General features: G+C 35.3%; 1 long non-coding RNA gene across 2 annotated transcripts; it reads right to left on the bottom strand.

Moving 5' to 3' along the window:
- Positions 1-3,734: 3,734 nt before the first annotated feature.
- LOC125271060 lies at positions 3,735-6,661 on the bottom strand. Of its 2 annotated transcripts, XR_007185506.1 has the most exons (5): positions 6,614-6,661; positions 6,281-6,506; positions 5,676-5,731; positions 5,137-5,268; positions 3,735-4,056 (listed from the first exon to the last, which is right to left on the bottom strand). It is a non-coding gene; the product is annotated as an uncharacterized LOC125271060 (long non-coding RNA). The 2 variants fall into 2 exon arrangements; XR_007185505.1 differs by lacking the exon at positions 6,614-6,661 and having other exon boundaries at positions 6,281-6,570.
- Between the last annotated feature and the right edge of the window lie 4,389 nt (positions 6,662-11,050).

Raw genomic sequence — 11,050 nt, forward strand, 5'->3', positions numbered from 1 at the left:
AACTGTAAAATTCCCCTACAGTAGTTTCTACATTTGAATTTGAACTGACTTCACGACCATTAAAAAAGTTTGTTCTATAAAGTATGCATATACATAGTTAGAATGAAATCCAGATGGACTACATCCGCTATGTTGTCATTACTGTGTGATCTACCAGCATCAGTTGCGTCGCTTCGCCTCATAAATCCTCTCCCATGGTCTCATGGCACAGTAAAGTGTCCATCAAATGCGCACTTCAGAATCTTCAGGAAGTAATAGGTCTTCTGGGGATTTTACATTTTTCGAATACTCAGTATTCGAAAATCTTCTACCCTGTTGGAGTAGTTTTTCACATGCTAGATAGTTTGGAAACACAAGTCTGTGTTGGCTGGGTACTTTCAGCAGCTTGCATGTGTCCTTTTTTAAAAGCAATGTTTAAAAATAGGCCTATTTGATTTTTTTAATTAAATCTAAAAATATTTGAAAGTATTTAATGCATTATTTACCTATTAGCATGAATAGTTATTATAGCTATTTTATAATAAATCCAGAAGCAAAACATGAAAAGTACTACATTAGGAATAGGAAGTTGCAATGTCAAATGTGCTAATGAGTGGTCCTCTGCTGCCATCTACTGGTTATTGTCATAATTTCATTATGTCATTTTCATATGCCACCTGTTGCCAAAAGTCTTTGTTCTTTGTGTTGTTTTAATCAACCCATTCCCCCATCCCACCTTTTAGACCAGAGTTTCACCCCTGATTATTAGTCTGAGACAACAGAACTTCTTGTTAAATACAGAGATGAACTCATCATAATCAAATGTCTCTGTCAGTTCACGTTAAACAAATCACCTGGATTCATTGCTAGCCTTGATTTCTTGCAGCAGTACAATTATGATGTCCAATGTAGGCTTTTTAAAGTATCAACTGATTGATTTTTGCTTCGCCATTTTCAAATTCAACTCCACAAATGCACAGTTCTTACTATTACAAGTTTTATAACCTTGCGTAGTAAAGATAACATTGTGGATGGCACTAACAGAAACTGACAAATCATATTTATTGTTTCATTTTGACAAGCGTTATGATATGCACCTATACAGAGAGGGAACATTAGGAAATCACCTGCAATTGACCATGGAAACTTGCATTTCAATCTAAATATATTTAACTAAATATATAAAGTTATAGTGTAATAAGACATTTATTAGGGCCTGAGCGCCGATGGTGTAAGGAACCCTATTGTAATTGCTCATTAAATTTTTCTTCTTCGAAATGAATCGCATTTTTGAGGGCCTAAACATGAACGAAAACTCCCCACACACATCAGAAGTAGTGAAAATTTACGTCTGATATGGGTTTCAGAATTAGGTGTGGCAAAATGGCTTGATAGTGCCACCTACAAAATTTCAATTAAGTGCCCTTCATGCTACGTTTCACGTACAAGTATGAAATTATGTAGACACATAGCACAATGCTTACAAAAAAGTCCCTGGGTGCAAAATCTGAAAACCCAACAGGAAGTGAGATATTTTGAATTTTCTCTGCAAAATTTTTGCAGTTTTTGCCATTTCCTGACATTGTACTTTAACAAGCTCGTCCTAGTAACTCTGGTATACAATGTCCGATCTGCCCCAAACTTCACGTTTGATAATAGTCCTGGCTTGAAGACATCTACATGGCAATATTCTGTTACAGTCATAGCACCACCTATGAGCAAAAGGAAATGACATGTTTTACACTGTGATTAACTCCTCATGGAAATTTAACCAGAACCACGTCATATATGGTCAGTCTAATTTTAAGGCCTTAGTGATGTTAAATTGCGAAGATCTTTTGTTTTTGCTAAGAGGCGTGTCTGTGGCAGCCTGACAAAGTCTGATGTTTCGCCATGAAAGAGGAAGCTGTTGTAACTCAGGCACACAATGTCCAATCTGCCCTAAACTTCACATGAGTGATAAGAGTCCTGGCCTAAAGAGATCTATATGCCAATATATAGTTAGTCATAGCACCACCAGCTGGCAACAGGAAATGGCATGCTTTACACTGTAATTCACTCCCAGAATCGCATTTCAATATGCCATGAAGTACCATACTAGAAACACGTTAAATCATGCAACACTTGGCAAATTGTTAATGTATGCGATTAATGCCACAAAACAGGAAGTTGTAGTAACTCAGGCATACAATGTCCAATCTGTTCCAAACTTGATAATAGTCCTGGCCTGAAGACATCTACATGGCAATATTCAGTTACATTAGAGTGCCACCTGTTGGCAGCAGGAAGTGTGGCACTTTGAAATGACTTTGCCATAATTCTCCTGTATTTACTCGCTTACATGCATGTCACCCACTGTGTTCCTAAGGCCAACAGGTGGCAGTGAGCCCGGGTGCAAGGGCCCTTTCATCCCTGCTTACAGCTTTAATTACAATTATTATTGTTTATTAAATTATTACATCTATTTTGAAAATGAGCAACTTTTGATTGGTTGGGTTACAATTCAAAGTGGGTGGGCCCAGGTGGGCATAACTTCGACACTGAATCAACTGTCCTGCTGCCACCACCTTTGTTTAAACTGGTCAGGTCAGGGATGATAAGGAATCTGAGCAACCACACCACAAATAGTGAAAATAGTTTTAAATCAGAGGTGTTTAATCCTGCTCCTGGAGGGCCAACATCCTGACACATTTGCAAAATGTTTGAGATTGTTAAAGGCCCCAAATGCCCCCAAAACTTTGAAAAAAAAATTCTTTAGGAAAACAGTATGGCCCTTTGCATTTTCAGTGCTTGGGCCCTAAAAAAACAAAAACACTACTAAGTGGTTTCAAGTTCCCACAGCTAGGTGGTTTTAGAAGAGTGCCTGGTTTTTTCAGCTGGCTAAAAACTCTTTGGTGGATAGGATACACGCCTTAATGTGTGTTTGAATGCTTGAATAAATCTGTTATGAAAACAACGTGTTTTGAAATGTTTATATTTCAAAATACAAACTGGACAAGTGTCATAGTCATGTTCAAGTTTGCCTTAGAGCCCATCCACATGGAGATGTGTTTAGGAATATACATACATTTTTGTATCGTATAGGTGTTTTGTCCAGACAGATTCTGCATTTTGGGAGCTTGAAAATGATATTTTTTTGAAACTGGGTCCCAGAGTGGTTAAATCTGAAAATGACACCCTTGCGTTTTTGTGTGTACAGCCAATCCATATATTTTGTGAAACAATAATGTCATCACCCCACGTTTCGACCCTACCCCTATGAAAAAAATCTGTATGTTTCATATACAGCAACCATATATTTTCCTTACTCAAATCAGCCAGCATTTCCTTATGTGTTTCATATAAGTCCAATACATGTCATATACAAAATCAGACCGATTATGGCCACTTTCATACTAAAAAGCACACATAAAACTTTTATGGGATTTTTAGGTCATATATGAATACTGCAAAATTCTTATACGAGTTTTACATGACAACAGTATGTAATAGTATATGATTTTAGTAGAAAATGTGTATGAATGTCAGTAAATTTCCTATACAAATCATTTAAAATTCTTGATTGGATCATATGCGAGTCATATAGGATTTATTTAAATTTTGCATCATTTGCTCATATGAATTTTATACAGATTTTATGTTTCCACCTAATTCCTCATATCTCTACATATAATTATCTTACATGATTTCAGTAAATATTACAATATCTCTGCATATATAAATCATATATGATTTCAGTCAATTACTTGCACAGATTTACATTAGAAATACTTTTATTTCAACACAATCAAAGGGACACAATCAAATTATACTCCACAAGAGTAATTTAAAATTACAACTTGATATCAAACTGAACTTTGTGAAGACAACACACACACACCCCAACAACAACAACAACAACAACAACAACAACAACAAAATACCTTGAACACACTGTCACGGCTATCAATCATCAAACACCATTAAGGTTTTCAGATGTTTTTGTGTTTTCTTCCCTCTAATTTCAGTAAGTTTGGCATTAATTGCTGTACCAATGCTGGCGGTCACCACATGAGGACACTTTCTGCAACATTGTTCCTGTGAGACAAACAAATAAAAGGCAAAACATTGCTGATGTTAGGAAGCAAAGTGGCCCACAGTCCATGACTACATATCAAGTTAGACAAATCAACAGCAGCATGTTTGGGGATCTGGACTTCCAAATGAACCAGAAAGTTGTGAGTTTGATAGGAATTGCCACTATTGTGGCACTGAGCAAGACACTTAAAAGATTATTTCACTTTGAAATGAAAATTAGCCCAAGCTTTACTCACCCTCAAGCCATCCTAGGTGTATATGACTTTCTTCTTTCTGATGAACCTAATCTGAGAAATATTAATAAATATCCTGATGCATCCGAGCTTTATAATGGCAGTAATAGTGATCAATGACTATAAGGCTGAAGAAAGTGCCTCCATCCACATCCATTCATACTCCACACGACTCCAGGGGGTTAATAAAGGCCTTCTGAATCGAAGCGATGCGTTTGTGTAAAAAATATCCATATTTAAACAAGTTATGAAGTAAAATATCTAGCTTCCGCCTTCCGTATTCAATGTACAAAGAAAGTGTAAAACTCTTGCAGGTCACAAAGCTTACACTACGTCCTACACCTTCCCTATTAAACTTACGGAAAAAGTGTAACTGACATGATCACAATTTACACTTTCTTCGTAACTTGAATATGGATTGTGGTCTGGCGGAAGCTAAATATTTTACTGCATAACTTGTTAAATATATTTTTCTTACACAAATGCATCGCTTCGCTTCAGAAGGCCTTTATTAACCACCGGAGCCGTGTGGAGTATGTTTATGATGGATGGAGGCACTTTCTTCAGCCTTATACTCATTGATCCCATTCACTGCCATTATAAAGCTTGGATGCGTCAGGATATTTATTAATATTTCTCAGATTGTGTTCATCAGAAAGAAGACAGTCATATACACCTAGGACAGCTTGAGGGTGAGTAAAGCTTGGGCTAATTTTCATTTCAAACAACTAATCCTTTAACCTAAACTTAACTCCAACTGGATCACTTTGAATTTAGTATTAACAACAACAACAACAACAACAACAGGGTTTCAGCACTTCATTGACTAGATAAACTAGTACACTACCTGTTCTTTTGGAAGGGCTCTGTAATTACTCTGTGGCAAATCCTGTCACATCTTCCAAGTCAGAGCTGACTGATGCTGACGAACACTGAGACTTCAGGGCCATCTTCACTTCATTCATCAGATTTGGTAGCTCTAGCAACAAAAATATAGCAAAATAAATGATAAAGCAATCTCTTAAACCTATTTACCAACTCGACTGCCTCCTATGTGTACATATGGTCATCTAAGCTGATGAATTTAATGTTAATGATGCATTTTGCAAAGCCATCATGCCAGACGTTAGAGGTTGGATAACTTTCAGGTTTCTTGTCATATACTTGATAATGTAATTAATTACCAATAATTATTAAGTTCTTTGTCTTAACTTTACATAGCAAGTTGAAAAATAATATTGAAACAATAGCAGTTATACAATAATTTAAAAGTTTTAAGTGTAAAGACAGAAAAAAAAAACTACTAAAATAAACCACCAAACAGTTTGATAGCTGGCTGCTGATTCACCAAACAGTAAAATAACTAATACGTGCATTTTTTCTTACTTTTTTCATTTCTCAATTTTTCCCGTTTTCCTCCATTATTTCAGCCTCTTCTGAGTCTGTTGAGGTGCACATACACACTAGTAATTAATGATTAACTTAACATGCAGGCAAGTAAGGGCATATTAGCCATTATTTAAGATTTATTAAACATTTGAAGGATCCACATTCATGCAAAAACAAACAAAAATAAGCTAGTAATTAATGATTAAGTGAATGTACAGTAAACGCCCTTTAGTCATTATTTAGCAAACCATATATTATTTTTGATTCAGACATTACCATAAATCACATGAATATCTCAAATTGACACAATCAAATTAAACATTAATAGGCAGTTATTAAACACACCGACACTCATATATAACTCTTTATCTCATTTCATCATGACACAATTATCATGTTTACTCGTGTTAGCTTTAGCCCATGTGCTAATCAGTTCAGCTCGCGCTGTGTGCACGCGGCCTACTCAAAACGGCTCAGAATTAACTTAATCATTTTAGAAACTTCGACATGTTATTTACATTATATTCGGATTAATATCTGAAATTTCGCTCACTAAAGCAAAATAGAATCATATCTTTATTCACACAAGGAAGATTACTCACAGTGCTTCAACACGCTGTGATCCGCTCCGTCTCTCTCTTCTGTCTCCGACGACATCACTTCAGGCTGACGCATCGACTTCAAAAGCTCCACTTTTAGTGCACTCAATCACATTTCCAGTTAGATCAGTGGATTTTCAGGAGAAACTGTCTGGTCCGTCTGTGCTGATCTGCTCTGACTCTCTCTCTCATCTGCTCACGCCGAAAGCAGCGCCGTCAAAAAAAGTTCCTGTCAAAAAAAGTAATTGTATTAAAAGGGCAGCTATAAAAAGCCAGTGTTGAGCAGCAAACAGGTATTTGAAGCTGCTGATGTCTCTGGAGTCTTGAGAGCCTCACCATGCAGGCTGGCAGTTGTGTGTAAAGATGCATTTTAGACACCACTAACCAAACCTCACAAAGAGAAAAACTAACAGTGGGTGTAGAAATACATTTTCAAACAGTTTTATTGCTGTGGTGTTTTTTTTTTTTTGCAGCATGGGATAGTGCATAGTGCATTGTACAAATAGTGCATTGTACTATGTACTATCCTCCTTTTTATACCATAGCTGAAAATGGCCAGTTATGAGCTCCACATATCTTGCAAAAGTAATTTTAATACCCTCCATCTCACTTCCCAGTATTCCAGCCCAAATCATCACCCGCCAGCTCCTTGCTGACGTCACAGTCTTGTTGGAACGTGGTGGCCATTCACCAACCATCCAGAAATCCATCCATTTAGACCATCCATTGTAGTACGGCATTAGTCAGTGAATAAAACTATTTAAAAATGAGTCTTCATGTATTTCTAAACCCACTGTAAATGTTTCTCTTTGTGAGGTTTGGTTTGGAGCGGCTGAAATGCATCTTTACGCACAACTGCCAGCCAGCATGGAGAGCTTCTTGAGACTCCAGAGACACCAGGAGCTTCAAATACCTGTTTGCTGCTCAACACTGGCTTTTTTTTATAGCTGCCCTTTTAATACAATTAAATTTTTTGACAGGAACTTTCATTAATAAGCCTTTATCTGACCGAGTTCTGCTGTGCTCTAAATCACTCACAAATCTTATGATAATTTGATAATCTCCATTCAGTTTCACACAATATTAGTTGTTTTCATGCCTTTTGCACAACATTGCACCATTTCATGCTTTTCATCTTCAGAAAGATCTTTCTTCCTCCCCATATTGCATGAGAACTGTGACTTGCTTAATAATGTGGAACAACCTCTAAGTAGGGTTTCCATAGATCTGGCAAATTATTTTGTCTGAGATTGATACCAGTTATCTAAAAAGACATGGATAAATAAACAAACAAACATTTTTATTTTTTAACTTAGAAAAACTAAAATCTGAATGTTTATTGTACTGAAATCTTACTGATATGTCAATTGCATAATAATTTGGAACGCAGTGTAGTTCATGTGCTTGTAAACTTCTTCCTTGCTGTTTTTTCCTGTATAGCGGCTGAATTCTTGATTTTCTTGATATTTCACATTTGCAAAAACTTGCTCTGTTTTATAGTCACACTAGTGTAATGTGTCTGTTTTGCACTCTTGATATTTTAGAGCGTGACCCCTTCATTGCGGTGCACATTTTCTGCACAATGGTTGATTTGTAGTTTGTACCACCAAAAGATTCTCAGAGATTTTGTGTGTTTTCATATTTCCCATTAATTTCCTATGGTGGTCATTTTTAACCACAAAGGAGCCAAGTGTGACTTTTTCTCCTGGCCCTTTAACATATCTGAATCATGTCCATGATTTTTGTGTTCACATAGCTAATGCGACTAAAGTCACCAAGTGTCATCCCACGTTAAAATGTTAATTTAATTAATTAGTTTTGTAATTAAAATGTTAATTTTGTAATTAATATATGTGCTTGCGTGTAGTTTATATGTGTTTCATCTGAGATTGAAAGTCTATGATTATACATTATATGACTGTGATTGACAGGCGTAGGGCTCCACTTAGGACAAGATAAGAGCGAGGACATGAGTAAAGTACAGCCTTATACTGATGCACTATGTTTTATACACATCTTAAGAAATATGGTGGACATTCATAGGCCTATTAAATTTGTATTATTTACCTGTTTTTACATCATGAAAATCTGTAAGACTTTAGTTATATCTTGGACATCTATGACATATAGGATTGAAAATACATAAATATTATGCAATTTGTATATGCGTTTTTTGCAGCATATATGTCCCTTATAATATTCTGTTAGAACATATAAGAATCACATATGTTTTTAACAAAACTTTTCCATATGGGTAGTCAGACACAGCTACATCACGCAGGGTTGCTGCTGGCCAAATGGGTGCCCTAAGCAGAACTGTATTGTTGTTCCCCCCAACCCCCTCTACAAATGCATTACCAATTTTTTGTTGTTGTTGTTTTTTTTTTTGTGTGTGTGTGTGTGTGTGTGTGGTTATAAAAATAGACCTAAGTGAACAACAGTCTTTAAAATGACTTAAAATACATAGACATATATATATATATATATATATATATATATATATATATATATATATATATATATATATATATATATATATATATATACATATATATATATATATATATATGTGTTAATGTTATGTAATATATATGTTAGGCATATATATATATATATATATATATATATATATGCCTATGTTAACATATATATTAACAATGAGTACTGTTTTTCACATGCTAAATAGTTTGGAAACACAAGTCTGTGTTGGCTGGGTACTTTTAGCAGCTTTCATGTGTCCTTTTGTTTAAAAAATGTTTAAAAATAGGCCTATTTGATTTTTTTTAATTAAATCTAAAAATATTTGAAAGTATTTAATGCATTATTTGCCTATTAGCATGAATAGTTATTATAGCTATTTTATAATAAATCCAGAGGCAAAACATGAAAAGTACTACATTAGGAATAGGAAGTTGCAAATGAGCTAATGAGTGGTCCTCTGCTGCCATTTACTGGAAAAAAGTGGCAGTAATATATGTTTCAATGAAAGTAACAAAAGCAAGTTACTTTATTATATTTTTTTTAACAACACTGTTAAAACACATAATGGAAACAATCAACTTATGTACATTATGTATTATATCAAATGGCTGCAGAGGGCGGAGTGGCTAGGTGATTGTTGTTGTTACACTTCTTGCTATTGTTGTTACAGCATGATCAAATCCTTTTTTAATATTGGCCAAACAACATTTAATTCAAATGTCCACTTAATCATTAATATTTTTTTATCTTTATGATATAAATGCTGCAGTCACTGTAATTTCTTCTACAAGAACATGTTATCAAAACATGCAGAGTCAGAGCGAGGGTTTAAATTTTTATTCTGAAACCACGGTGAACATTTAGAAACAAGTATTCTCCTGTGTTAGCATCGGTTTATACAGTTCAGTCAGGACCACTTAAGTCAAAAAATTACCAGAAACAAACTTTTTAATCTTTTACTTTTTTTTATTGGCATATTTTGCTGAAATTACATTTGTCGGTATGGCTCTGTTCTAAATTCCCCGTCCTTTTCATGAGCTCCATGAAAGCTAAGAATGGGAACAGCAGCAGCTTCTGGGGACAACCTCCCATTTTTTTAACTGGGAGAGCAGCACAAAATCCCCCTATTGAGAACTGAGCATGCATCAATGACAACAGAATGACACTGATTAAGTTAAACACAAGTTTAAGGAGGAGCTGGGTAGCAAGCAGTGTGCAGTGGAAGCATCCAAGCAAGCAGAGAGTAGTGATGTGTCGGTCTTGAATGATTCGTTCATTTTGAACAAATCTTTAATGTGACTCGGGAAGAACGAGTCGTCTCGGGGGGTGATTCGTTCAGTCGCGCATGTGCAATATTCTACAGGTTCTGTACTGCTAGAAGTAGTTCACCTGATGATTCAATTGATTAGTTCATTTCATGAGTCTTTCTGGTTTTGAGTCGTTCCTTAATCACGTGACAGACCCATACACTAAGCCAATGCATTCTGAGCCGGAAAGAGAATTGATTAGTTCTTTTTATGAGTCTTTCGGGTTTTTGAGTCGTTCCTTAATCACGTGACAGACCCATACACTAAGCCAATGCATTCTGAGCCGGAAAGAGAATTGATTAGTTCTTTTTATGAGTCTTTCGGGTTTTTGAGTCGTTCCTTAATCACGTGACAGACCCATACACTAAGCCAATGCATTCTGAGCCGGAAAGAGAATTGATTAGTTCTTTTTATGAGTCTTTCGGGTTTTTGAGTCGTTCCTTAATCACGTGACATACCCATACACTATGCTGTGTGACCCAAGCACATTATATTTATTAGTAAATAACGTTAACTCTCCAGTTTTGTTTGAGTTTGTGTTACAACTGTTAAAGCTGAAGTTATCATAACCTTGATGTTTTAAACTAACATTAATAATTCAAATTCAAAATGTTAGTTGCTTTTAATTTATGTCATTATGTCCTTTTTGAGCAATCTTCTTATATTAGACCAATATGTCAAGTCTGCCTAGGAAAAGCAATTATTATAACAGCAAACTCAAAATTGGAGTAAAAATGAACAAACTAGGCTATAAATACTTTGTATTGTAGGCTTGGATTATTATATTATTATATAGCCTAGTGTTTATTTACAGATAGACAGTCAAAAAGATAAATTAATCAATATTTTATTTATAACAGGGCTTTATTTATTTATAATAACACACCACAGATCCTCAAGAAACAGTAACAAAAACAGTGACAGAAATGTCAGAAATAGCGTATGGGTCTGTTACATGATTAAGGAACGACTCAAAACCCGAAAG

Source organism: Megalobrama amblycephala, linkage group LG7 (genome assembly GCF_018812025.1).
Source record: "Megalobrama amblycephala isolate DHTTF-2021 linkage group LG7, ASM1881202v1, whole genome shotgun sequence".
Taxonomy (NCBI): domain Eukaryota; kingdom Metazoa; phylum Chordata; class Actinopteri; order Cypriniformes; family Xenocyprididae; genus Megalobrama; species Megalobrama amblycephala.